Source organism: Aricia agestis, chromosome 17, assembly GCF_905147365.1.
Source record: "Aricia agestis chromosome 17, ilAriAges1.1, whole genome shotgun sequence".
Lineage (NCBI taxonomy): Eukaryota > Metazoa > Arthropoda > Insecta > Lepidoptera > Lycaenidae > Aricia > Aricia agestis.
The window spans coordinates 5,471,359-5,497,514 of NC_056422.1; the positions used below are offsets into that span (position 1 = coordinate 5,471,359).

Consider the following 26,156-nt stretch of genomic DNA (forward strand, 5'->3'; position numbering starts at 1 on the left):
TTTTTAATCCCGGGATAGGATATATTACATAGGAAGTATTTTATTGCAAAACAGTCCTTTGCTAGAATTTTCAAGAAAGCGAGTAAGTATACATTTTTAAGAAGAATGTAAATTAATTATTATTATTTAATATTTATTTAGATTTTTATAATCCTTAGCTTGAAAAGAAATCGCAGAAAAAAATATTGTTGGAATCCTTTTCAGACAAAAACTATTAAAAGTTATTTGATTTTATCCGTCTCAACATAGAAAAAAATTGCGAAAAAGTTTATTTGCGTCGTTCTTAGCCGAAAACTTCAAACGTAACCTCACGACGCTCGTGGCTACCATCTAGGGGGGCTGTCGGTGCTTTTGATAAATATCTGCCCGTCACGACGTTACCTCTTTAGTAGCAAAATTTATGGTTTTTAAAGTATGGAGACGAGTAATATCGTTCATCTTAATGTCCCGGTGCTTCTCATGCTACGTGTAATGTGCCTGTAGGGTGTAACAAAACTAAGTGATTATACTTTAGGGTGTGTATTCCCTTAGTCCTCCAGGAAAGAAAAAGCGCTGAGAGAGTAACTTTTTTAACTTTTGTATAGGCAAACTCATGACGCAGGCGCACTTGCTCATACAAATCACAAAAAAATTGCTCTTTTAGCGCTGCTACTTTCAAAGTGCACTCTGTTAGGGACACATGTACACCCTAAACTTCTAAATTTATCACGTTATTTTGTTACACCCTGTATACTCTAGGTTTGAATCAGTTTCCCAAATAATTTTTAAGATTTTAAATGTTGATTTTGAAATATTGTTCTATATGATTTAGAATCGTAAGAAAGTAATACATATTTTTACTTGTTGTTGAAAATTAACTTTAATCTTTTTGTTCATATTTTTTAATGTTACCTACCAAAAGTTTAAATGAACTAGCAACTGAATACTGATTCATAATTTTATTATTGACTTGCTGTTATTACATTATGATTTATGTTTTAATCTATTAAACCGCATTAATTTTAAAAGACACATCTAGCTGACTACAACTCTTTGGCCAGGACCAATGATATTCAAATATGCACCTTAATTTGTAAATCATAAGATTTAATTTCAAGTAACACAAACTTACTGAATTTTAGAATTATCTTTGTCTTTGTTATTATTCACTATGTTATTGTTATTAACAATTTGAAGATTAATTAATATTAAGCAATAATAACTTGGGTGAAAATTATATCCATAGCCGAAAATAGAACCATCTTTTTGCAAGTCGGTTAAAGATTAAATTTTTAACATCACTCGTTATAATTACCTTATTAGTAAAAACTAAATAAGGACCCTCAAACCTAAAACAATCTTCCGAAGTGACACACCTTCGTCCCAATTATTCACATCAGGTGTTGTCTTGCTCGTTTAAACTAATGAGGTCAGGGGTCAGATGTATTTCCGAATTATTATGAATCACAACACCTATGAGAACGGCTCGACATTTCACAAAAATTAATGACTAATGCACCTACTGATTTGAACCGATGACCCTTTTCAGAGAACTCAAGTGCGCAGTGGAATATTAATTATGTAGTCATTGTAAAAACCTGGAAAATACTAAATAATAGTACATATACACCACAAAAACATTTAAAAGTACAGTCCTAGCTTCAAATTACAATATTTTTCTATTATTTTTTAGAATGATAACAATAAGTCCCGGTTCCCTAGAACATTTTTTTTTATTACTATCAAGCAAATTTTTCGTAAGTAGCTTCATTTTGATAAGACGAATAACAATTTCCTCTGCGAAAATTCTTGAAAGTGGTAGCTAACAGAGATAGAAAAGATTTCATACTTTGATTTGATAGTCCCAAAATATGGATTGTTCTATTTGCAGGACACCATGTGCCAAAATTTTATCAAAATCAGCCCGATTTTGATACAATTTTGGCACAGGGTGGGTACGGTACGGAGGACACAGGGTACGTTATTTGGCACACAGTGGGTATGGAGTACACAGGGTTTATTGCGAGACAATGTACGATTTCCACGGAATTTTGTTTTGAACGTTTCAAGTAGCTGGCTATCAAATATTATCTACCTACTATTAAATATTATTAAATATCAATATTATTTTTATTAAATACTAGCTGTCCCGGTGAACTTCATGTCACTTTAAAACCTTCCCTGGACTTCTACGAATATTTTAAGATTAAAATTAGCCCAACCCGTTCAGCCGTTTTCGAGTTTTAGCGTTACTAACATAATTGAAAATCCATTTTTATATATTTGACTTTTAAGTATTATCACAAATCTTTTGTATGGGAGTATATAAAAGTGTTGTTTTTAGACTTATTCAGGAAATTTAAATTTTTTTTTAGAATTTTTCTCTCCGTAAGAACCATCCTCGTACTTCAAGGAATATTAAAAAAAAAGAATTAGCGAAATCGGTCCAACCGTTCTCGAGTTTTGCGCTTAGCAACATATTCAGCGACTCATTTTTATATTATATAGATTAATATTACATTATCTATCACACGTCGATGTCATAATTTATGTTAATTTATGAAGAAGTAACTTTTATGCGTCACGAGGATAAAGTATAACGTTTGTTTTAACCGCTGAGTCAACATGAGTGAAAGGATTGATGATTAAGACTTAAGTTTACAAAATTTCCGGCTTAAATCCTATTAACATTTTAAGCAAACGTCTACAATATTTGTGTTCCATTGAAAAAGTTAATTATGCTGAAAAAATAATTTCTGATAGGTATTAGAAGAAGCATATTATTTCTTATAATTTTGTAACTAGATGTTCCGCACGGCTTCGCCCGCGTAATTTAGGAATTTCACGGAAACCGTACATTTTTCCGCAAAAAATAGCCTATGTCCCTTTTCATGGTATATTCTTCATGTGTGCCAAATAACATAAATATTGCTCAAGTAGTTCTTAAGATAATAGAGATGATGACAAGGTCAAAGATTAGCGAATTTTGTTAATAAAATAAAGAAATCACGGTAAAAATAAGTATTCCCAAAATTTCAGCTTGATAGCATTTGAATTTTTTTGCTATGCGCCTTCAAAGTTTGATATTCAAGTCGAATTTTTTTTCAACTAAATTTCTTAATATTTGTATACAATTCGATAACTTATGCAATTAAAAGCAACTTTTGTTATAAAACCACTTTCGTAAACGCAATATTTAATATACCTGTCGAACAAAGTTCTCTCCCGATGCATACAAACTACGAAAGACTGACGTCATACTTTCGTAGCACTTTGTATGGAGCGTTTCGGGCAGGTCTTTTTTATGAGATATTTGAATTGTCATATCTTGGTGAATTTTTAAGCTATCAGAGTCATTCTTTCAGCGATGTTTCTATTTTTTAAGTATCTTTCAATTACCGATAAGAAAAAAAATAGTCATCATGCTTTTTAACATTTTTATGTAATTTTCCCCGTTTTTTCCACATTTTTCTCTGTTTCTTCGCTCCAATTGATCTTAGCTTAATATTATATAGCCTATAGCCTTCCTCGATAAATGGGCTATGGGCTATGACCAGTAGTTCCTGAGATTAGTACGTACAAACAAACAAACTCTTCAGCTTTATAATATTAAAATAAAAGTATAGATAGATTAATTTAGTACACAAAAAATAATATTATAGAAATCATTAAGTGGTAGACCGTGATGAATAGTGCCATTTTCAGACGTGTTTAATCAGTCTTTTTACTCATCTTAAGTATTCTTTATCTTATTTCTTAAAATTTTACTGAATTGCATTTCAATACAATTCCTTGAGATGTAACGTTAAACTTAACAAGAATTTCATTTAAAAAACAATCACCATATAAATTTTTACAGGCTGTTAAATTCGTTAAGAAAGTTAACATAATTTTATATGTGCAAAAACTATTCGTTTTAATTACGCCACATTCCGACGTGTGCAACATTGTGCTTAAACTACCAGTTTTCAATCACAAATACTTCTCGTTAGCTTCAACAGAGGTGTTACCAAGTTGGGAACCGTTCCCTTAAATTGAGGGAGAAAATTGTAGATGAAATAATTAAAGTTTATAATCAACGAAAAAAACAGTGGTCAACGCCTGGTAAAGAGATAAACAGTCAAATTTTGACTGTTTATCTCTTTTAAACAGCGTTTAGTGCTTAGTCTAAATGCATTTGAAAGTTTCGATAGCGAATTGAGACGTGGGAGAGCCATGCTTCGGCACGAATGAGCCGGCTTGACCGGAGAAATACCACGTTCTCACAGAAAACCGGCGTGAAACAGCGCTTGCGCTGTGTTTCCCCGAGTGAATGAGTTTACCGGAGGCCCAATCCCCTACCCTTTTCTCTTCCCTACCCTCTCCTATTTTCTTCCCTACCCTCTCTTATTCCCTTCCCTACCCTCTCCTATTTCCTTCCCTACCCTCTCTTATTCCCTTCCCTACCCTCCCCTATTACCCTATTCCCTCTTAAAAGGCCGGTAACGCACCTGCAGCTCTTCTGATGCTGCGAGTGTCCATGGGCGACGGAAGTTGCTTTCCATCAGGTGACCTGTTTGCTCGTTTGCCCCCTTATTTCATAAAAAAAAAGAATTTAGAAGTATAAAATGTAGATTTGACACAACGAATCGCTAAGACATAATTATTGTATTTAGGGGTTCAAAATTAAAAAAAATAATTAAAATTGACATGAAGCGATGCATTATGTTAAATCCCTTACATTTTTGACATCTACTTTCGCTATCGAAAATGGCGAATGCATTTCGACTAAGCATTTTGAAGCACTATTAAATAGCGGTCATAACTCCTGTCAAAAATCTCCTGAACTTTTCTGTTTACCGTATCTAGTTATTTATTGTTTTTTATTAGTATTTAGTTTTAATTTTTTACAGCTTTTTAAACATAAATTATTCATTAAAAATTTCAAGGGGCTTTTATTTTTGTAGTTTTTTTGTGTTTTGGGAGAAATACTTGCAGCAGTTGGCAACACTGAAAGTGGTAATGTATGCAACATAAACTTGGTAGTAAATCGAAACTCATAACTCTGTGAATCGGATACAAATTGTTCGAGCTATTAATAAATTTTATCGCATCATGAAAGCAGAGGCTAATTTTAGAGCATTCATCAAGTACAGTCGGATATTTTGAACTTTATTGCGATGATAATAACGTCGATACCAAAACATGAAAGTGTTCAATACATCATGGAATTTTGTTATGACACTGTAAAATTATAATGCGTCGACACATTTTGATGTAAAATATTTGTTTTTTGTTTTCATACTTTAGTGTTACTAAGTAGTATGTATATTCTTGATACAGTACATCTATTAAAAAATCAACAACCAATACCAACCAAATGTATTTTTAATAAAACGTTTCAATAACACTTAAAACTTCACTAATAAGTTTTTTATTTGCGATTATTATTTTAAATTATTATAAGTTCTTACTTATCAAATATGTATATCCTTTTGTCGTAGCCACACTATCAAAAGCTGAAGAGTTTTTTCAGTTTGTTTGTTTGCTAATCCTACGAAGTAATGCACTGATTTTTACGAAATTTGGCACAGATATACCTAGGGTAGACAGTAGACGCGGACGGGCACTACTCCTTTTTTGCGGAAAAATGTACGGCTCCCGTTTAATATTAACGCGAATCGAAAGCACGAAACGAACAAACGCCTACAACGAAAAAAGGATGGCACAAACCATAAGCTAATGCTTATTATACGTTATCGAGTAATCTAAAGCTTAGGAATTACTCTCCGCAATCTCAAATACTCTCTAAAGCTTAGGAATTACTCTCCGCAATCTCAAATACTCGGCCATTTTGTTGGGACCAAATTATAATATACAAATGAGCAAAGCAGAAACTGTTACGTCCCGCGTTCCCACAGGAACGGTATGCGAGCGGTATGGAACAGGGCGATGCGTGGAGTACAGTTTGCTAATATATTTGTTTCTGATGAATCGTACGGGAAAGGCTTTCATTCAACTGAACGAGGTTGAGTTGAGTGTATTAATATGCAAAAATAGATTGATTGTCTTTGTAAGGTATACCGAAAGGTAAGTACGATAAACTTTTTACCTAATTTACATTATTTGATTGAGTGGAATTTTGGTCGTCACAATTTAATTAACTTGGTATTTATCGAACATACTACCTAAAAATTCAAATCTAATACAGTTAAGGTATAATTGAGAAACTAATTTTCATTTTCCACCTTATTTCCACCGTATTATATTGTTTTTTCTACTGTTTTTTTTTTTTTGTTTCAAGCATTATAACTAAAGACGTTCTAGCTACTTACACTATAAAAAGCTCAGCTTACCAATAATAACTTATTTTGTATTTATACACTATAATACGCGATCTTTAGATACAACGAAGAACTTCTCAAATAAAAATATAAGCAACATCGACTCCACAGTATCTCTGTTCGGTGAGCGGTAAAGAATCCGAGTGTCGGCTGATATATTGGGCGCTGGGCAGGATCGCCCCCGGCCACGTCTCGCCCTCCTCACTGTAGTCTATGTTTATGTAGCCTATCTGTATATAGATGTTTATGTAGCCTATCTACCTGTTTAAGTGGCTATATAGCTTTATGATTCTATTTATTTATAAGGTATTAGTGGTTTATAAATGGACGCTGCCTACTAATATATATACTGTGAGTACTGTGACGCTGCTAAGCATTCCTGTGTTAACCCACAAAAAATTTGGTATTGTGTTATGAAGGCAGTTATGTTCTTTAGATGATTAAGAACAAGACTGCATTCAAAATTCAACAAAAAATTGTTTAAGGGTTAGTACATAAATGCATATTAACAGCGACCAAGTATAGCTGAACAATATCCCAAATCATTTTAGTGTTTAAGCAAAGCTTAATAGGAGTCGCCTATTAACCTTTAATCGTATAGTAGTAGCTCTTATTCATGATGCTACCAATTTAAATGTTAAGTATAAGGGTGAAGCCAAACGAGCGTAATTTGTGAGTTGTGAGTCACAGAATTTCGGCTGGCAGAAATTCTGCTGCATTCAGTTTCATGCAAAAGTCCTGTTTGATTCACACGAGCGTAATTTTGTGAGTCACGATTTGTATGAAAAGATATATTATTTTACGCGTCCGAAATTCTGCGACTCACAACTCACTACTATCATTTTGGCTTCACCCTAAATAAGCCGTGCAAGATTTTGTAAATGATACGTTTTGATCAAAATTAACAGGGAGTGTATTAATATACAAGTTTAACACTTTATGTGCCCGAATTGAGCAAAAATTATTATCTACTCTTGATCAAAAGTTATTATAATGTCATATTAACAGCGCAGTATTTTAATTAAATGATATTGTAGGTGATACTTAACTACTAATAAATTATGACAATCATTCGTTTTTTGTGTGACCCAAAATTTGTATGTGGGTGTTGTTTTTTGCGATCGATAATAACACCTTTGATTAAGAAGTTTATAATTTGCGCTTGGTCTTAAGGAAAATTAATACTGATTACCAACTTATTATGTACCCACTTAATAAATATTTCTTAGTATTAGTATATTGGTTCTAGACTAGGTCTTGAGAAAAAATATATTTTTGTAAAAAATAAATGTGTTACATTCAAAGCAAAATCTGTTTAAATTTTAGATTTTTATATAGTTAAAAAAGCTAAATAGCCTTTTTTAAATATATAAAAATCTAAAATGTGTAATGATAGTTGTATCTATAGAATGATTGTAAAACATAAATATGTTTTACAATAATTCTATAGATACAACTATCATATACCTACTAATATTAGACTGTATTTACAACAAATAGCTAGGTATATCGTCAATAATAAAATTTAGAAAAAAAAACTTAATATTAAACCGCCAATGGAACCATACAAAAGCAAATAACTGCGTGAATGCCGCAAAGAAAAACACGAATACAGAATCTACATAACGTACGCGCGAAGAATTTAAATTCCCCCATATACGCCCCCAGGGAGGATGGGGGAAAGGCAAGCACAGTAGCTTACATAAACACACGCACACACACCTACATAAAAACCAACCGCTACTGGTTTACGCGTCGGCCAATCGGCTACCGGTATTTCGCTTTTCTTAATCACACATTATTGAATGATTGATAGTGATTGGTCGATTGGAATATAAGCTTTTTATAAGGAGTAATTTAATTTTAAATGCGTTTTCTTTTTACCGATTTTACAATTGCAACCATGTGAAATTTTAAGCTTTGTTTATTACTGAAATGAGTACCGTAGATTTTGTGTTGTAATTTTAAATACAAGTTTTTAATTAAGCATAAAAATTACACACGTTATACAGGGTGTAACAAAAATAACCTTGTCCATACAAAAGTGAAAAAAAATCGTCTTTCAGCGCTGCTACTTTCACAGTGAACTGTCTACAAGAAACACGTACACACCCTAAAGTATTATCACTTATTTTTATTACGCACTGTATAAATATTAGTGTCAAGCAATCAATTTAATGCATATTACGAAATACGATTCCAAAAATATGTAATACATAGAAACTACCAAGGTTTTGTATAAAAAAACTAAAATATTATGTTCAATCTTCACTTACAACAATAAAAACATTAACAGGTCGACTTTGAACGATTTTAAAATGAAGCAATCATCCACTGAAATCCCAGTAAAGAGATCAGTCGAGGGTTAACGAGCTATGAATTACAGATCGTGACCAAACATACAGACTAATTAAACCGCGCCCGGGGGCTTGTGCTTTAGTGCCCTCTACAAAAATAAACTACTCTATGACGTTTATGTTCTGTTTTTAAAATTCCCACGGAAAACATCGCGGCATACGGAAAGTATAGGTCTACCAGAATCTGATGTCAAATTTTGATGCCAGATTTTCAAAAAACATCCTTGATCATTGGTTAAATTTTTATATTTGCATGTTTCGCACACAAAATAAGCCGCTATAAGGAAAAAAAAGGATCAAAATGTTTTATTCCAGTTACCCCGGCATGGCTCCAGCCAATTTATTTTCTCACTTTTTACCATCAGATTCTGGTAGACCTATATTGATTTCAAAATAGTTTTTTTTTTTTTTTTGAAAAAATAACAGAATAAATATTTTTAAGGCACAAAGTAAATAACGGACAAGTTTAAATAAGGAATACGAGCTACCGTTTACCAATCAAGTGAATGGGCGGGGTAGGTACGTAATCCGGCAGCTGGCTGTTAAAACATTTAAAAAAGGAATTTCAACTTTTTTATTTGTCGAGCAGATGGGCATGGGTGGAACTTTCTACAGCCTCAAGGTTTTTTCTCGTGGGACGCTAAGCTTCGATGAAACGAAGCTTCGGGTGCATTTTTAACACATTCATAACTCTTTTAAATATAATATATCTGCAATATAATTTAAGCACCAAGTAAGTTTTGACATTTTGATGTAATTCGGTAGAAAATCGAAAGATGCATCGTTTTAGCTAATCAGGAGCATTATCGGCCAACAAGAACTCGTAAAATTTAAAAAGTAAATCTGCATTAAAGTATGAGATATATTATATAAAATTCAATATATTTCTCTCTTTGTCCTGAAAAGTTGCTTTTTTTCTATTTATGTGGTGTTAGAAGTTCAACGGCGATATTATGTTATGTCACTTATATTTGCAATACATTACGTCTTATTGTTACGCATAATTAAGAATATTAAGAGCCCATAAGACCCTAACTTGACTACATACATTAACCTAGATCTCAAAATCCGTAAGGTCTAGAAAACTGATTTTTGACATAAGTAACTTCAGTTCATAAACATTAAATGCTCAAGACGAAAACACGATTACTCAAAAAATGCTCGTTAGTTTCTTTTTTACAAAAAACCTTGTTTTAGACACATTTTTGCTTGGATCTTCGAAGTTTGCTGTCTTTTCTTTAATATTTTTTAATATCTAAAAAGGTATTGATAAAACCTAAATTTGCTCAAAACACTTTTTTCATAATCATTATAGTTCGTCTTTTATTCAAGTAAAACTAACTCGGCGATGATTCCGCGCCGTCCTTTTTCACCTAGCATATGAAAGACGGGCGTGAGTGTGAAGAGAGAAGGACGATGTTTGATTTTTAGAGTCAGGTGAGCTCTTAAGGGGAGGTTATTCCTAAATTAGCAGACCGATGTCTGTCAGTGCGAATATCGACGTAAAAGACATTAAAATAACATTCATATCAGCGCGCCTTGTACAGTGGCGGTTACGACGATCGCCGCGTCCATGATAGGGCGAAATAGGAGAAAAAACCTTTTTACTTAGATAAAAAATAGTATAACTAAACATGTATCCGTACATTTCCCTGTAAAATTTAAATAGTAATCGAACTATCCAAATTATTTTTTGTTTGAGTCCCTGTAAGTCCTATAAAACTGAAAATGTTTTTAAAATCGAGGTTGTTTCGGAATTTTTTTTTATCGAGTAAAATTATCTGTATTGTGTTTCTAACCGTAAAAGTCACTAGTTAAAAGATGTATCTTTACATGTATATATTTTTCAGTTTTTTTTAATGACGCTTTCTTTAAAAATTACTCATTCTAGAAACGTGAATTTGGAATATCCTAGCCTTAAACATATATTGCTGTTAATTTGGGTTGCAGTTTACATTACTTATTTCGCTAAAATATTAAAATTACTGTCAAAATGTTTTGAAGATAAAGTAGAAACATGAGATACGCTTATTAAATAAAGTAATTATCCTTTATATTACTGTAGAGATTCAGAGGAACCGAACATTTTCGTGCAATACAATTCAGCCTATGTCCTTTTGCGTAGTCTACTTTATATCTGTGCCATATTTTATTAATTACTTATATCTAAGATAATTAATTAAGAGCCTATGCGATGCAAACATTTCTTTTTTTTATATATCACTTATTTGCCATACCATCTGAATTTTTCCGTGGGAGAGCCATGCTTCGGCACGAATGGGCCGGCTCGACCGGAGAAATACCACGGGCTCACAGAAAACCGGCGTGAAACAGCGCTTGCGCTGTGTTTCGTCGAGTGAGTGAGTTTACCGGAGGCCCAATTCCCTTCCCTTTTTCCTTCCCTACCATCTCCTATTCCTTCCCTACCCTTCCCTATTCCCTTCCTTACCCTCCCCTATTACCCTATTCCCTCTTAAAATGCCGGCAACGCACCTGCAGCTCTTCTGATGCTGCGAGTGTCCATGGGTGACGGAAGTTGCTTTCCATCAGGTGACCCGTTTGCTCGTTTTCCCCCTTATTTCATAAAAAAAGAATGATAAAGAGTTAAAACTGTTTTGTAACTAATTTACCATTAAACTATGTAAATTTCGAACTACGTCTTACCTAAACTTGTACTGTACAAACACTCAAAATCAAACAGTTTGTACAAACAAATCTCCTAAACAATCACCTGAGCGCCAGTGCGAACTGCCCAGCAAACATTTTTTTTATTTTTTTATGAAAGATGTGGCAAACGTGAATGGTCATGAATGAAGTTCAGGTATATTTCACGAGTTTTTTGGGTTGAGACTGTTTGCCAAAATCTTGGGTTAGGCTAGATTGATATTAGTTTTTATAATACTCTTCGTATAGTTAAGTTTTATATTGTTTGTTCCGTGTTTTCATAAAAAACACAACGTTATGTATTATTTTCAACTCGATAAATCTTTATTTTTTCGTTATGTGATATTGCAAATATTCGTCTTCACTCGGTAAAATAGCTCTACATTTTTTTTACAAACGATTTTTTGTTTTTTTTATGCATAAGCCTCATTGTACTATTTTTTGTTTACTAATTTTATGAGTAGATTATCTTGTAAAGCGGCTGCTTACAATCCTAAGTACTTAAAACAATTCTATTGTTCAAAATCCATTAAAAACATTATTATAGTGTGCTGTGTGAAGTAAAAAATTTGCGCACAATTATGATTTTAACAAACTCTATTTTTTTAACAAAATAGTTATTTTTTTTACAATTGCAAGGTAATTTTTTTTGTACCAGTTTACCACCAGTTATTGCACTTACAATTTTGCAGTAGTTACATTTTTTTTCTATTTTATCATTTTTAAGGTCTTAAATTGTTAAAGAACCGTTATTTTTGTTATGGAATGTAACGTAAACTATAGTTTTGAGTTATGAGTAATATTTGAACACAAGTATCAGATTTCTGACCCGTTGCCCGTAGATATATGACAATGGTTACCACTTTCTATTATTAAAATCATACGAAAGTAAAAGTTTGGATTGCGTTACAGATTTAAACTTGTGTTTTTACTTGTAAGTTTAAAAAAGTAAAAGTTGTACTTAAAACAAAATAAGAAATAATAATAATAATACTCCCCACACCGGTTTCGGTGACGGTGGCCGGTTTCATTGAAACCAGACCAGGTACGCAGGAGTAATTTTATAGTGCCCAAGTGTGTGCGCAGTACACAAGAGCACTCTCTATTCCTTTACTCTCATAACCCAGTGGGACGGAAGACCGACACGACTGGCGAGAGATCAGGCGCAGGACCGACTTTTTACATGCCCATCCGACGCATGGATCATCTTACTTGTCAGACAATCAGGTGATCAGCCTGCATTGTCCTAACCAAACTTGGAAATAACATGTTTCCAACGCGGGATTCGAACCCACGACCTCCGGAGTCGAGAGCGACGCTCTAACCACTAGACCACGGAGGCGTTAACAACAACAAGTAAAACAAAATAAGAAGTAAGTACTTAATCAATTTTTTAATCAAATTAAGTCTCTCTTTTTTACGTCACCAAGTAATTACTGACACTGGCTATTCCTCAAAGGAGGCCGTTTGTAAAGAAGAAGAATAAAATTAAACAATGTTAAGATTATATTATTTCGTACAGGTTGCAGCTTTACAAGATTCTTTATAGTCAAAACTTTCAAAACTTGCTAAAAACTATAAAATATATAAGTAAAACCTACTAGAAATCTATCGTTGTTTGTATGTTTCCAAATATTTATCAAAACTTTAAAAATCCGACTTTTTAGAAGTTGGTTATAGAGAGTCGTCGAAAGTAACTAACTGCCTTTCATGAGTCACCTAAAAAGACATTTTAATATCTAATTTTCGTAAGTTGGTTAAAGTAGTGGTTAAGATTAGTTGGCTCTTTTGTGTAAGTTGGTTAAAAAGGCATTTTGTTTAACATTTTGTAAGTCGGTTAAAAAGGTGTTTGGTTTAACAGAGCGAGGAATTCGTTTATCTATTGTGGCGATAAGGCTTTGTCTTCTATCTTGTACAAACACGGCTTTCCTGTCCCGCCTTGTTTGTTTTACCTAATTATGTGCACTTTCAGCACCAATTTTGAACTCTATGTTAGTGGTAATAAAATCGAAAAGTGGTAAAGTTGCTATATAAGAGACTCTACATTTACAATTGTGACTTGTGAACATAGTATTTTAAAATTTTCTTGTTATGTATTGTAAGTATTATTAATAAAATAAGTATCAACTTATAAGAGCTGTAACATTTTTTCACTACTTTATAAAACCTTGGAAATTGAGGGTTAAGTTATTTTCTTGCCATATATGCGTCAGTAAAAAAAGGTAAAGGGTTCAAAATGTGAAAAAAACTTTAATCAATTTAGTGACCTCCATCAATATTCAAACATGGAACATTATAAATCGGTTGGCGGCTTGACAAAAGCGATCCTGACGATAAATAATCATTGTTCGGAGACATTATTCCACCCCGTAGCTCGTAAACATGGCCAATGTGTTAATACAGACTGCATATGGGACACTTTGTCTTTTTACTCTGTGGCTTTCGGCGGAGACAAAGAAAGTACCGCGTACGCCCCGCCGCGCGATTCTCGAATGTTTCCAAACAATTTCAAATATCGAACGTTAAAATCGTCGATCGTTTTTAACTTTTTTTTTAATTTTTCCCGGTAACGACGGTGATAAAATGAGGTTTTAAAAAATTACTATTTAAGAAAAGTTTATAACATTAACATACGAGTAAGTTATCAAGTATCAATTGGATGTTAAGGCGAGGGAAGAACGCGCTACCGTGTTACGCAGTATAGACTAGGAGCTCGCAACAAAAATGGTATGCATTTTCTTGTTTGCAAGATTTTTTTTAAATATTATGATTTTTTCGAGTGACGGTATCTTTTTCATTTCTGTAATTGATTAAGTATAAATAAGTAGAAAAATTATTATTTTCTATTAGTCAATCGGACTCTACACCGGAAAATCTTGTTGAATACATACGTAAATGCTGAAATAAAATTATCACTCTTGGTTGCAATATAAAAACATAATAATAGTACGTGCTGCTAAAATAAAATAAAAACTTAATTATAAAGAATAAAGGAGTACAATTTAAAAATAATTGAAGTAACTATCAAGAGAGAAACATGATTAAAAATGGCTCTTGAGCTATAAGGTCGTAATCATGGACGATTCCCGCGCCTCGAGCATTTTGCATTTATAAACATGCGAATTAGCTTTGACTCTTTTATTTTCATACTGACGGAGAGGGACAAAAAATGGTTTAATTTATTTTCGAATGCGCAATTAGCATGTGATTTACCCTACGTTTATGCAAATTGGAAATTGGAATTTCTTACATTCTTTTAGCTTTTTACAGGGTTTAGAATTTTTTTTTTGTGGAGCTTGTATTAGGTATCATATATTTTTTTACTAAAATCTTGTTTGGAAAGGCCGTAATAAAATTTAATTTGTTAACATCTAATATGTAATTAATAAGGAATTAAGTTCTTATTAATGAAAGCGTTTTTAGCGAGCTTTGGTGCTCCTAAGCTCTACTAGACGCTCGTAGCATTCGTAGGCCGTAGGCCGTAGCCCGTAAGTTCTACAATACAAGCTTTATTTTTAATATCTAAACAATGGAAAAAGCAATAGATGGCAGAAGGTAAAATTATTGTCGTATTTAATAATAATTATTTGCATTTTATTTTTCAAAGGTGTCTATACAGTTCGCTTTCGCAATTCGCTTTAACTCGAACACTCCAAAGTCGAACGTTTTTGTGCAAAAAACTGGCGATTCACGCATTATTCGAAATCGTTTTATAATATCGTGAGAATGGATTCGTGTCAATAGCTATATCTAATGATGCGTTCAAACGTTCCCAACAAAGAATCGTTTTAAGTGCCGGGACATATTTTGTAAAGTTGAGTTTTTCATACGATTCTTCTTTTATTGTTAAATATACCATAAATCGTTATAAAATGGTCACAATCGGATACCGAGCCGCTCAAAACGGGTGCAGGTTTGTCACAAAAAATCTTATTAAGGACTTAGTTTTTTTAGCGCCGAGAGGCGCTAAGGAAAATTTACATATTAGTGTATAATTTTACCATCAAATCGGTTGCCCTCGGTCCTAAGTTATTATAACTCATCGACTTTATTATCATAATATTTTACACGAATGTGTAAAATATCTTTAATGTAATATTATCTTTAATTTAAAAATACGTTAATGAGTTAATGACGCTCTACACCTACGTTTGCATCGCTAATAAAGTTGTAAATGCTAATAAGATTAATCTAATTTAAATGATACATAAACAAAATTAACACTTGCATAAAAATAATCATATAAAACACACCTAGAAATGTAACGAATATAAAATTATTTAAATAACGAATTCGAAACGAACGCGCTCGTACTATTCGATTCGAATTCGCGCATCGATCGTTCGCTCCCTTAATTGTATCGTTCGGGATAATCTTCGATGCGAGATAAGGCGCACCGGATTGGGTTTCTCTTATCTGAGATCTCGTTATCCGCCCGTAATCCGCACAAATTAAGATAGCTTCGATCGCTTAAGAATATGTAAGTCGGGTGTACTCACTGTGGTCGGGCGCTAAGGTCGGCGTTAATCGTCGATTAATGTTTATTTTTACGTATAAATTAGTCGGGCGCGCGGCGTGTACTGGTCGAGTGCAGTAAAAACAGTAATTTATTAGTGACGACTCCCGTGGCGGGCCGACGACGAGCGTGTGGTGCGCACCGCGGTGGACAGAAAAAACTGGCTCGCTCGCTACGCAGCTCGAGCGGTAGTGGCCTGAGGAAGAATAACCCCAGGAGTCGATGGGAGCTGCCACCGCTTCCGAACGTACCCCGCGCCTCACGCCCCGCGCCGCCCGCCCGATACAGATCACGCATTCTACGAATACCTTCAACGACGGCGCCGCCGATCGCCTGCCATCTTTGTCGCTCCCTCGACGACGCCCGAAGATCGCCGGCGCGGGTCGGGGGGGTCTAATCGGAGTTTTACGACGAACGACGCTTCCTAAGTTCACAAACTAAAGGTCACGCGGGCCGATCGAGCCGGCCGACGCGGCGGTAACGTGGAACTCGACCGCGAAGTAGCTGCGCGCGCGCAACACCGGCAGCGCCCACATGCCCGCTCGTTCGACTGCACGTCGCTCGCAAAACTACGGCCGTCCCTCTCGCGCCCGCGGGCCGCTCGCGCTCTCGCTCGCACGCGACGATGTGGAAAAATGTATCTAGTTCTGTGGAGGCGACGCGGAGTGCAGTAGCAGTTACATTTTTTTTTCGTTTTAATAAATTTGTGGTCGTTCGTCTCGCTCGGTCGCGCGCCCGGGGCGTCGCAGAGCGAGACGGGAGATCGCTACCGAGTTACGCCTTCCGCGCGTTATTATGTAGGTTGCGCGCATTAGAGTGTCCGTATTGCGGGCGCATGTATAAATAATAAAATAACGCATTAAATACGCGTCGTGATGTGGTCGAGCGGGTCGTAACGCGCGCCCGCGGCTACCGTGTTACACGCCGCCTCTAAACCCGCGTTTCACACACCAATCATAGGCACACATCTTTATGTAGGAAATGTTCCAGTAACTTCCACTTTACGATGTCCGGACAAAGATATACATGATAATATATTCTTTGTGTCTATATACCTAAATGCTACTCTACAATTTGAATAATAAAATAAGCCTCCAACATATTTAAACACCTAACATTAAAATGTCATATTTATTTAAATATTTATTCAATCTCATTATTATTCGGAGACTTTGTCGTAAATTATATTTGTTCTTAACGTTGAATTTGTAGAATTAAATTTACACAATATTAAATAAATTAACAAATTATTAAATAGTAGGGAGGCCACCGTACATCTGAAAATGGCTACCGTTTTAATTTCTATAGCGATAGCGAAGTTAACGAATGACATAACGTATCGCAAGAGCCTTAACACTTAAAATGCGCTTACACGAGCAATAATTGCTCGGCGACACGAATCTGGAGCAATATGGAGCAATTTCAATAAATTGCGGCAATTATTTCTGCGACATTGCTTCTAATTGCTCCAGATAATATTTCATATCGCTCAATGTCGTAGATACGAATTGACGTATATCCGATGGGCTTGGAAATTCCAGGCAATTACGCAATATTGCTGCTTGTTGCCGCGAATTGCTTGATGTAGTCGTCACGTCATAGTTGACGAGAATTGACTGGAACTGAGCAATTTTAGTTGCCCGTATAAGTGTACCTTTAGCGATGCGTTATGTCAAATCCCATTAATTTTTGACATTTACCTTTGCTGTCGAAACAAGAGAATGTTATCATACGAACTTATATTATGACTAAGCAAGCAGTACACACGCTATTACGAACATGAACGCAAATATTCTCTTTTCCATCGACGCATATTTTGTAGCAATAATTGGTGACAAATGACAGTCATATTATTAATCCATCACAACCTTTTACGCCTTTAGCAAAATGTATTTGTTTGCATAACAAATGGAATTTTCCCATACAATATTTACAAAAGATAATACTTTTAGTTTAAGATGAAACAACTTCTCACATTGCAGTCTACAATAATTGCGATTCCTGCAGTTATAAATCTATATGATAGAGGCAAAAATAGAGCAAACGAAGATGAATTTAAAATACAGTCAATGCTACAGCTTATTGTAAGCATTTTTATAACAGAACATTTTTTGAAAAAGAAATCGCATTGTAAATGTTAAAATAAAAATTAAATACTTAGAATAAAAAACTAAGCTTATTTTTATGTAGAGAACATCAGCATCTCTAGACGATAGGTCTATAAAATCTACACCTGTGTTCGCTGATTCTAAGAACAGTTGACCGTACCTTGTCAAGTTATAGCCTACGCTTTTAAGCAATATAATATATCCTCTCCATATATGGCGGAGGTTCTATTTTTGACACTTCCAAATCTAAAGCAGACGGCTCATGTCTGTCATTCAAGTTTTGAATGACTTGGATGACGTCATGAAATCTGTAGTAAATGGAGTCAAAGTAAGTTCTACTTGTGCTGTGGTTTGAAGATTATTAGATAGGTACCTACTAGATGTTCCACGCGGCTTCGCCCGCGTAATTTAGGAATTTCATGGAAACCGTACATTTTTTTGCAAAAAAATAGCTTACGTGGTCTATTCGTCATGTGTGCCAAAAAATATAAAAATTGCTCGTTGTAGTTCTTAAGATATTAAGCAATTTCATATAATTTTCCCCGTTTTTTCCACATTTTCCTCTGTTTCTTCACTCCAATTGATATTAACTTAATAATATATAGCCTATAGTCTTCCTCGATTAATGAGCTATCTAACACTGAAAGATTTTTTCAAATCGATCTGTAGTTCCTGAGATTAGCGCGTTCAAACAAACAAACTCTTCAGCTTTATAATAAGAACATAGAAGATTAGAAGATTTTTGGTAACTTAATAGATGCGCAGAATTCGTTTATTGCATAGATTTTGACGCAAAATGACTATTTTATTCTCTAAACGGGCTTCAAAGTATGTAGTACAACACAAGTACATATTACCATTGCAAAAATTCATAGGAATCGGTTATGAGGCTTAACCGAGAAGAGTTTACTAATTAGTGTAATTACTATCATGTCTATCTGAATTTTTAAAATGAGTAGATATAGATTTGACTCGGACTAAAATTATTCTTGATTGACCAATAATATTATATCAAGGTGCTTTGAGACTCAATCTAACTGTTGTCTGGTAAATTTACTATTCCAAAGATTCAATCCTTAATCTATAAATAAGGCATGTCAAGTCTTCCTTGAAAGCCTGTGATACAAGAGCGCGACTTCACAAAGCTCCGAATAACGGAACAAAGCACAGTTATTCCAAATTCAAAAAGTCCCAAATTTGATTTGACCATTATCCTCAAATCAAACGTGAAGTGACAAAATGAAACACTGGCCGAAAACGTCACAACAGTGTTTAGGAAAAAAAGTAATTATTTGTCTATGTCCGTCATTGTCAAAAACCGCGGGAAATCAATGACATTGTCTGTGACAATGGCGGGCAGATTATGTCCAATGTTTGCTTACAGAGTCACAATCGCAGAAACAATGTTAAAAAAATGTATTGTTGATAATGTAAACGACCACACCGAGTGACATGCGTTGCTAATTCTCAAATTAGATGCCCGAGCGTTTTAAATTAGATTTCCATTCGGCGAATTATAATTCTTTTGTAAATAGTTAAGGTATTTGTTCGTCTATTATATCTATTGTATGCAATGAAGGTTTGACGTGTTTGCTAGATAGAGAACAAAACATAGAATGTCTACAGTTAAATCCTAATTCAAAATGTCTACATTCAAACTCGTCCTTAAAAATTTACACATAAGACTAAGGTTAAGGAAAAGAATATATTAAAATCTTATAGAAGTACATACTTAAATTTGTAGAGCGAAACTCAATGTATGTAAGCTACAGGTTAGGTTAGGGAATACAATATTTACCTTAAAAATTAAAATTATAAAGAGCCCTTTTAAAAACTTTTGCTTGCATCGTAAAATATAAACTGTCTTTTGATACGCGGATGATAAAATCAGATAATTTTTAAAGACGCTTTGAAAAAAGACTTTGAACTCTGGAGGTAACGCTACCGGTTCCTTATACGTGTAATCTGAAGCCAAATCGGAGCCCATATAAAGTGAATCTAGCTACACATCTAAAAATAATATTTAGCTCATCATTAAACGAACAATACGACCATCTCCGAGCTTTGTCTCTTTAGACGATGACGCAATTCGAGGCAGGAGAGAACATAACGGAAGTTTTCCCATTTTCGAACGTAAATCGTAGGTCACAGAGCCCTTTTTCCGACGCGCGCGCCGTCGATCTTCGAGAATCCGTTGACAACAGAGACATTGGAGGTATTCTTTTTTGAATATCGATTGTAAAAGGCATTCTCATGATGTTGTGAGAACGCGAGTGCAGTCGTGTCTTCGAATTCTTTAGCCCATACAAATCGGCCTATATACCTTTGTGTGAGTATTTAACCATTGAGAGACGTCGACTCGTCAATCCGAGGCTAATTTGGACGAGACGAGATTAAAAGATCTCCCGACGGCCCCGGAGAGAACTCGTAAATATGTTACTTTAAAACAATAAACTCCGAAAAAAGACACCAAAATGCACTCCGTATAAAAAAAGTAAAATCGTATTCACGAGAAATCTTTATCGTAGCATCAATTAAAAAGAATATGTCGTTTCGATGTAAATATTTGGGAATGATAAATGTTATTAATCTGCAATCTGCCACCGAATTCCACGCGAAATTCCCCGGCGGAGGCCACGAGATTGTCCATTAAATTACACGATAACGCGATCTCGGACGATAAATTCGCGAGCGAAAATAGCTTAAGCGCATTAATTAAAAAAAACTCACCCATTTGTGTCGATTTTATGTTCGAGCGCGCGACGAAATTACACGGCGATGCAGAATGAGACCGGGCAATATCAGCGCTGCGACACAACTGCTGAGGATATCACTAAAGTGTGATAGTGTTTTTTTTTTAGTTTTAAATATGCGAATTTGCGGCACCGCACCGATTCGGAGTCGCACCAAAAAAGACGTCGACTGCTGCCATTCGGTCGCCGAATAATTGTGTTTTACAAACGAACCGAATAATAAATAATTCAATTTTGCGGTTCGCCGATTAAATTACAGTCTTTATCCATTTGGTATGATGCAGGCGACAATATAAATGTAAATGGCGGACGATGCGTTGTTTATGACGCGCGACGCGCGCGCACCATACTACCGGCACACCCGACTTTACTCATTTTCACCTCTACATATTTTTTACTTCTTTTAGAAAATAATTTCTCATCAGCATTTTTAACTCGTGACTTTAAAATCTATCGCTTTACATGTATAATTACATGTAAGGCGATAGATTTTTATTTTTAAGTTGTGGCTATAGCAGATCTCGCCCTTTTATATTTATAACTTTTTTCTTATAAGTAATGTTTTTCTTACAAAATCTAAGCTGCATCCATTTAAAATGCAAAAAAAATTGAATTAATTTTTTGTAATTAATAAAAAATATATAATTTGGGTACTTACATTTTTAACGAAATTATAACTTTAAGTATTCATAATTTATTATTTTTAACAATTTTCTTTGTTCTAATTTCTAAAGATAAATAATTATGTGAGGTGTTTATTTATATAAGTATAATTTTAGGAGCAATTAAATATTATGTAGTTAAAGTATTTAGATATTTACGAAAATCACAAAAATTGTTTTTGAAAAGGTGATTTTATCAGTAGGTATGATATATTTTATTGAGTTAACGAGCTAAACTTCACTTTTCGTGTATTAACATCATCATCTTGTACAAATCTTCACAGCATTCTTTTATCTAAGCTATTGTTAAAATAAGTAACTGCTGAAGTAAGTTAATATAATAAATAATCTGTTATATTTAATGTACCTTCCGGAAGTCTCAAGTTTCCATGGATTTCCATGGATAGTCCATCATAGCTTTTCGATCGTACCTACCTAATTTACGATTCATGAATAGAATTTCCATATTGGTCACTAAATTTATGTAAGACCACCATTTGTTTCCCAACTTTCTATAGAAACCAAGAGTGTATAAGCGTGAAAGTGATCTTTGATACCTGGTACCATTAAAGTGCTTTTGGTGTAAAACATCTGGTGTGGTGATAACGTGATGCCATGTGATGTTTTTTTCCTGTTGCCCTGTCATAGTAAGGGGGTTCAATTTTTTTTTGTTGAGGTAATCGTAAATATCATAGCTAAAGAGGGGGGAAAACTGGGGAGTGAAACAAACCCCTCAAAAACTTCAAAACGAACCACTAAACCAAAACATCTAGATTCCTTTGGCTACGCTGATACTACACATTTTATAATGCATCGTGCGCTAATCATGTTTTTTTAGCGATTTTTCCTCTGGCATTTTTGCTTGTATTATTTGCTATAAAAACTTTTGTAAAAATAAAAGCCTAGCAAAAAAATTAACATGACTACAGTAAACAGTTAATTGCAATGAAATCCATTTTCTAAAAAACCTTCACCTAAAAAAGTACTAACAAATTTTTTGATTAATGATAATTCTTAAATTTTGTTTCTGCATTATGACCTTCCTATTACCTGTTTACATTTACCCAAATGCTAAAATGCTCCTATAATTAATTAGCTTAATTAAGCCGGACGAACGGACAGCATAAAAAATAATGTTTATATCGAATTAAAATTGATTGCATGATTGAATATGCATAAATCAGAAAGGTCTTTGTCGAATTGTGACAAATTGTCTATGCATACATCCTGTTCCAAAATAAGGTAAGGCACAAACCAGCGATAGGATGTAATAATAATAATTATATTATTGCAAACGCGAAAAAAAAAATTTTTTTTTCGTCTCTACAAGACGCTAGGCGCCTACGGCGCGCGGCGCGGGCGTGTGCCGTAGCGCGGCGCGGGCGCGGCGATTCTCTACAAAAGTCTCTACATTCGTCTCTGAAATCTGTCGCAAGTTTTCAGATTCAGAGAGCCTTATATTGTAAATTACCGACATTTTGTAAATTGACGCGATATAATTATGTACACTCTAGCGTTAGATATTCCACCGTAATATACTTTACAAGCTTTTGTCAAAAACCGTTTTTTTAACAACGACAATGGTTTCTTTTTCGAAATCGTAGACTTTTTGGCGATTTTTTCCATTTTCCTTGTAAAAGTTGGCAAGTTTTATCCCTAAATAGAACGAAGTTAATCTAAGTTTCAACGTTTCAACGAACAAAAATGCACAAGTTAACTTACGCTGACATACTTATTAATATCAGAAAAACACCCTTCACCAAAAATTCACAATTACTTCATACTCAAATGTTAAAATAAGCTTAAATCAGTATAATAATACAAGAAAACTATGTACACAATAATTCATTACATATATTATAATCTTTTGTACAATAAGATTTTTTTATTAAATAAGGGGGCAAACGAGTAAACGGGTCGCCTGATGGAAAGCAACTTCCGTCGTCCATGGACACTCGCAGCATCAGAAGAGCTGCAGGTGCGTTGCCGGTCTTTTAAGAGGGAATAGGGTAATAGGGGAGGGTAGGGATGGGAAGGGAAGGGAAGGGAATAGGGTAGGGGATTGGATTGGGCCTCCGGTAAACTCACTCACTCGGCGAAACACAGCGCAAGCGCTGTTTCACGCCGGTTTTCTGTGAGAACGTGGTATTTCTCCGGTCGAGCCGGCCCATTCGTGCCGAAGCATGTCTCTCCCACGTATAAATTATTTTAAACGCTTTTATAATAATTTCCCAACAATATTCAGAATGTGTATAATATTTTACACAAAGGTGTAACAAAAATAATATTTCATAACATAAATAGCAAAAAGCTATTTTGCATTTGTTCTCCGATTTCATAAATCCACGGAAGATTCTTTTTTATATTATTCGAATCATTAAATATGTCAAAAAATCAATTTGCCATTTATTTATCGCGCGTTTTATGCAAATTAATTCGTATAAATCTATACACATGCGACATATAAGTCATAACATTGGACCGAGTAAGGACAAGGCCAGAGTTGGGTTTAAACGTCTACTAAAATCGATTTTTGACTGAATATTTGACTACAGTTTAACCAAGAACAATTCTTATTGGCGAATTTTGCTTGAATTTTCTTTTTACGAAAACTCAAACTCGAAAATTTTTGTTCATAATTATAAAGTTCAAATGTTTTCTTAACGTTAGGACTATACTGGTGCCTACCACCGGTTCAAAATATATCAAACTTTCAGCCATCAGGCATAGTATTAACAAAAAACAAGAAGGTATTAAAGTACCATTCTCTACATCAGCCTTTCCCAAAGTGGGCGATAAGGCCCCCTTGTTGGCGCCGAAGGTCTAAAGGGGGGCGATGTGGGATCCAGAAAAAAAATGGGGGCGTTTTATTTCATCTGGATCCATTTTAAATTGAAACAATGGGGGCGCTAAAACAATATTTTCTCAAAGTGGGCAGTAGACAAAATAAGTTTGGGAACCTCTGCTCTACATTGTGCTACATGATTCTAAACAATTAAAAAATAATAAGTATATCATAAATTCCAATTTTGACTTTCTGGAAAATGTTTCTTTTGTAGAAAATTTAAAAAAATCTAGGAAAACTATATTTATAAAGACCATCCAAAGAAGATATAAACTACGTAACAAACCTATCATGATGACATATAATTTTGAATTTTACCTACGTAGCATTTCTAAAGAACTGGGCGTATACCTACTTGATGTTACCTTATCACAATAATATGCGTCATCAGATAACACATACTCGTAAGTCACTAGCAAGTACTAAATGAAGAAATTATGAAGCAAAAATGTTTTTAATAAATATTTTAGAAAAGTGGTAAAACTACTAATATTTTAACAAAAGGAAGCCTGTAATGTCAGTGAATGCAATGAACCTTGCAGTGCAGATGAGAGAGTAATTATTATAAACTAGCTGACCCGACAGACGTTGTCCTGTCTTGACGATTTAACCATGATTAAAATGAGTATAGCTCCATGCCAAATTTCATCAAAATATATTAAATGGTTTAGGTGAAAATCATAGTTATCATCATAGTAAACTCACAGAAAACCGGCGTGAAACAGCGCTTGCGCTGTGTTTCGCCGAGTGAGTGAGTTTACCGGAGGCCCAATCCCCTTACCCCTACCCTATTCCCTTCCCTACCCTCAACTATTCCCTTCCCAATTCCCAAATTATCTATTTGTTGACTTCTGTTGTTCGCTCGACGATTCTGCATTGCCAACCGAGCTGTTTCACGGGCTGCTTCACTTTGCTCTCGTGATTGAGAAGCACGAACTCGAGCCATACTATTGCGGCGCTGTTCACGTGCATTTCTTGTTCTTCTTCAGTCCTTTCATTTGCAGTATTTTGTATTCTTCTTGCATTACGGCTTTGTCGGGAAAGATTCGATCGTCTTGGTCGCGGCATTATTAATTAAACTTCACTTCACTTCAATCCACTTGTTAATTATTTATTTAATAGAAATAGTTTTAATATTGATTTCTTACAAATATCAAATTGTCATCCATACGTCATTACATAGCTGTCATTTTACGTCAATTACATAGCTGTCATTTTCGTTTTGTTATTCCAAGTCTGATTCTTTTTTGTTATACCACGTTTTATAGTGACTGACGTTTCATGTCAAGTCACACAGGAACGCTGTCGAACGGGATAAAAAGTATCCTATGTCCGTCTCCTGGCTCTAAGCTACCTCCCTACCAATTTTCAGCCAAATCTGTTCTGCCGTTCTTGAGTTATAAGTGGTGTAACTAACACGACTTTCTTTTATATATATAGACTATATTTTAAACGGTTGCAGATATTAGATAATATTATTATTATCGCCTAAAATTTACTTGATGAAAACAAATAAGTACATTATTATCTATATAATATTGTAGATAACGAATGGAAGAAAGAATATAGCTCTGAATAAGCTACGAAAAAGTTTAATGGAAAAAACATTACACCTACAAGGAATACTACAGCGTCCATGTTAATTTTAAACCACAGATATAACAAAGTGTCCTCCATGCAACTGCAAAAGAAAACCCAACTTTTCAGGACCTTAGTTAACACGCTTTTTACCTGGACATACCATGTCTCCGATTTAAACCGCAAAAATATTCATTTTGGCTTTCATAAACTAAAAACCAAAAAGGATTTAATTTACATTCCTCTTCGAAATCCCAGTATTGTACACAAACAAGACGTATTACACGCGATTTTATCTTTTAGCGTAGCAATTAGTGTTACAGACCTCGCAAATAAAGACATAAAATGACAAAAAAACACCTTCGGTAGTT

General features: G+C 34.4%; 1 protein-coding gene across 3 annotated transcripts in view; it reads right to left on the reverse strand.

Annotated features, from left to right (window-relative positions):
* The window catches only part of LOC121735561 (protein drumstick), a 32,365-nt gene extending 11,408 nt beyond the window's left edge, over positions 1–20,957 (reverse strand). The window contains exon 1 of one of the 3 annotated variants that reach the window (XM_042126412.1): positions 20,678–20,957. The gene's annotated coding sequence lies outside the window, so the exon portion shown is untranslated. Of the gene's footprint in view, positions 1–15,822; positions 16,025–16,147; positions 16,325–20,677 lie in introns of those variants that run through there. The other 2 variants (XM_042126413.1, XM_042126411.1) reach the window with 2 other exon arrangements.
* Between the last annotated feature and the right edge of the window lie 5,199 nt (positions 20,958–26,156).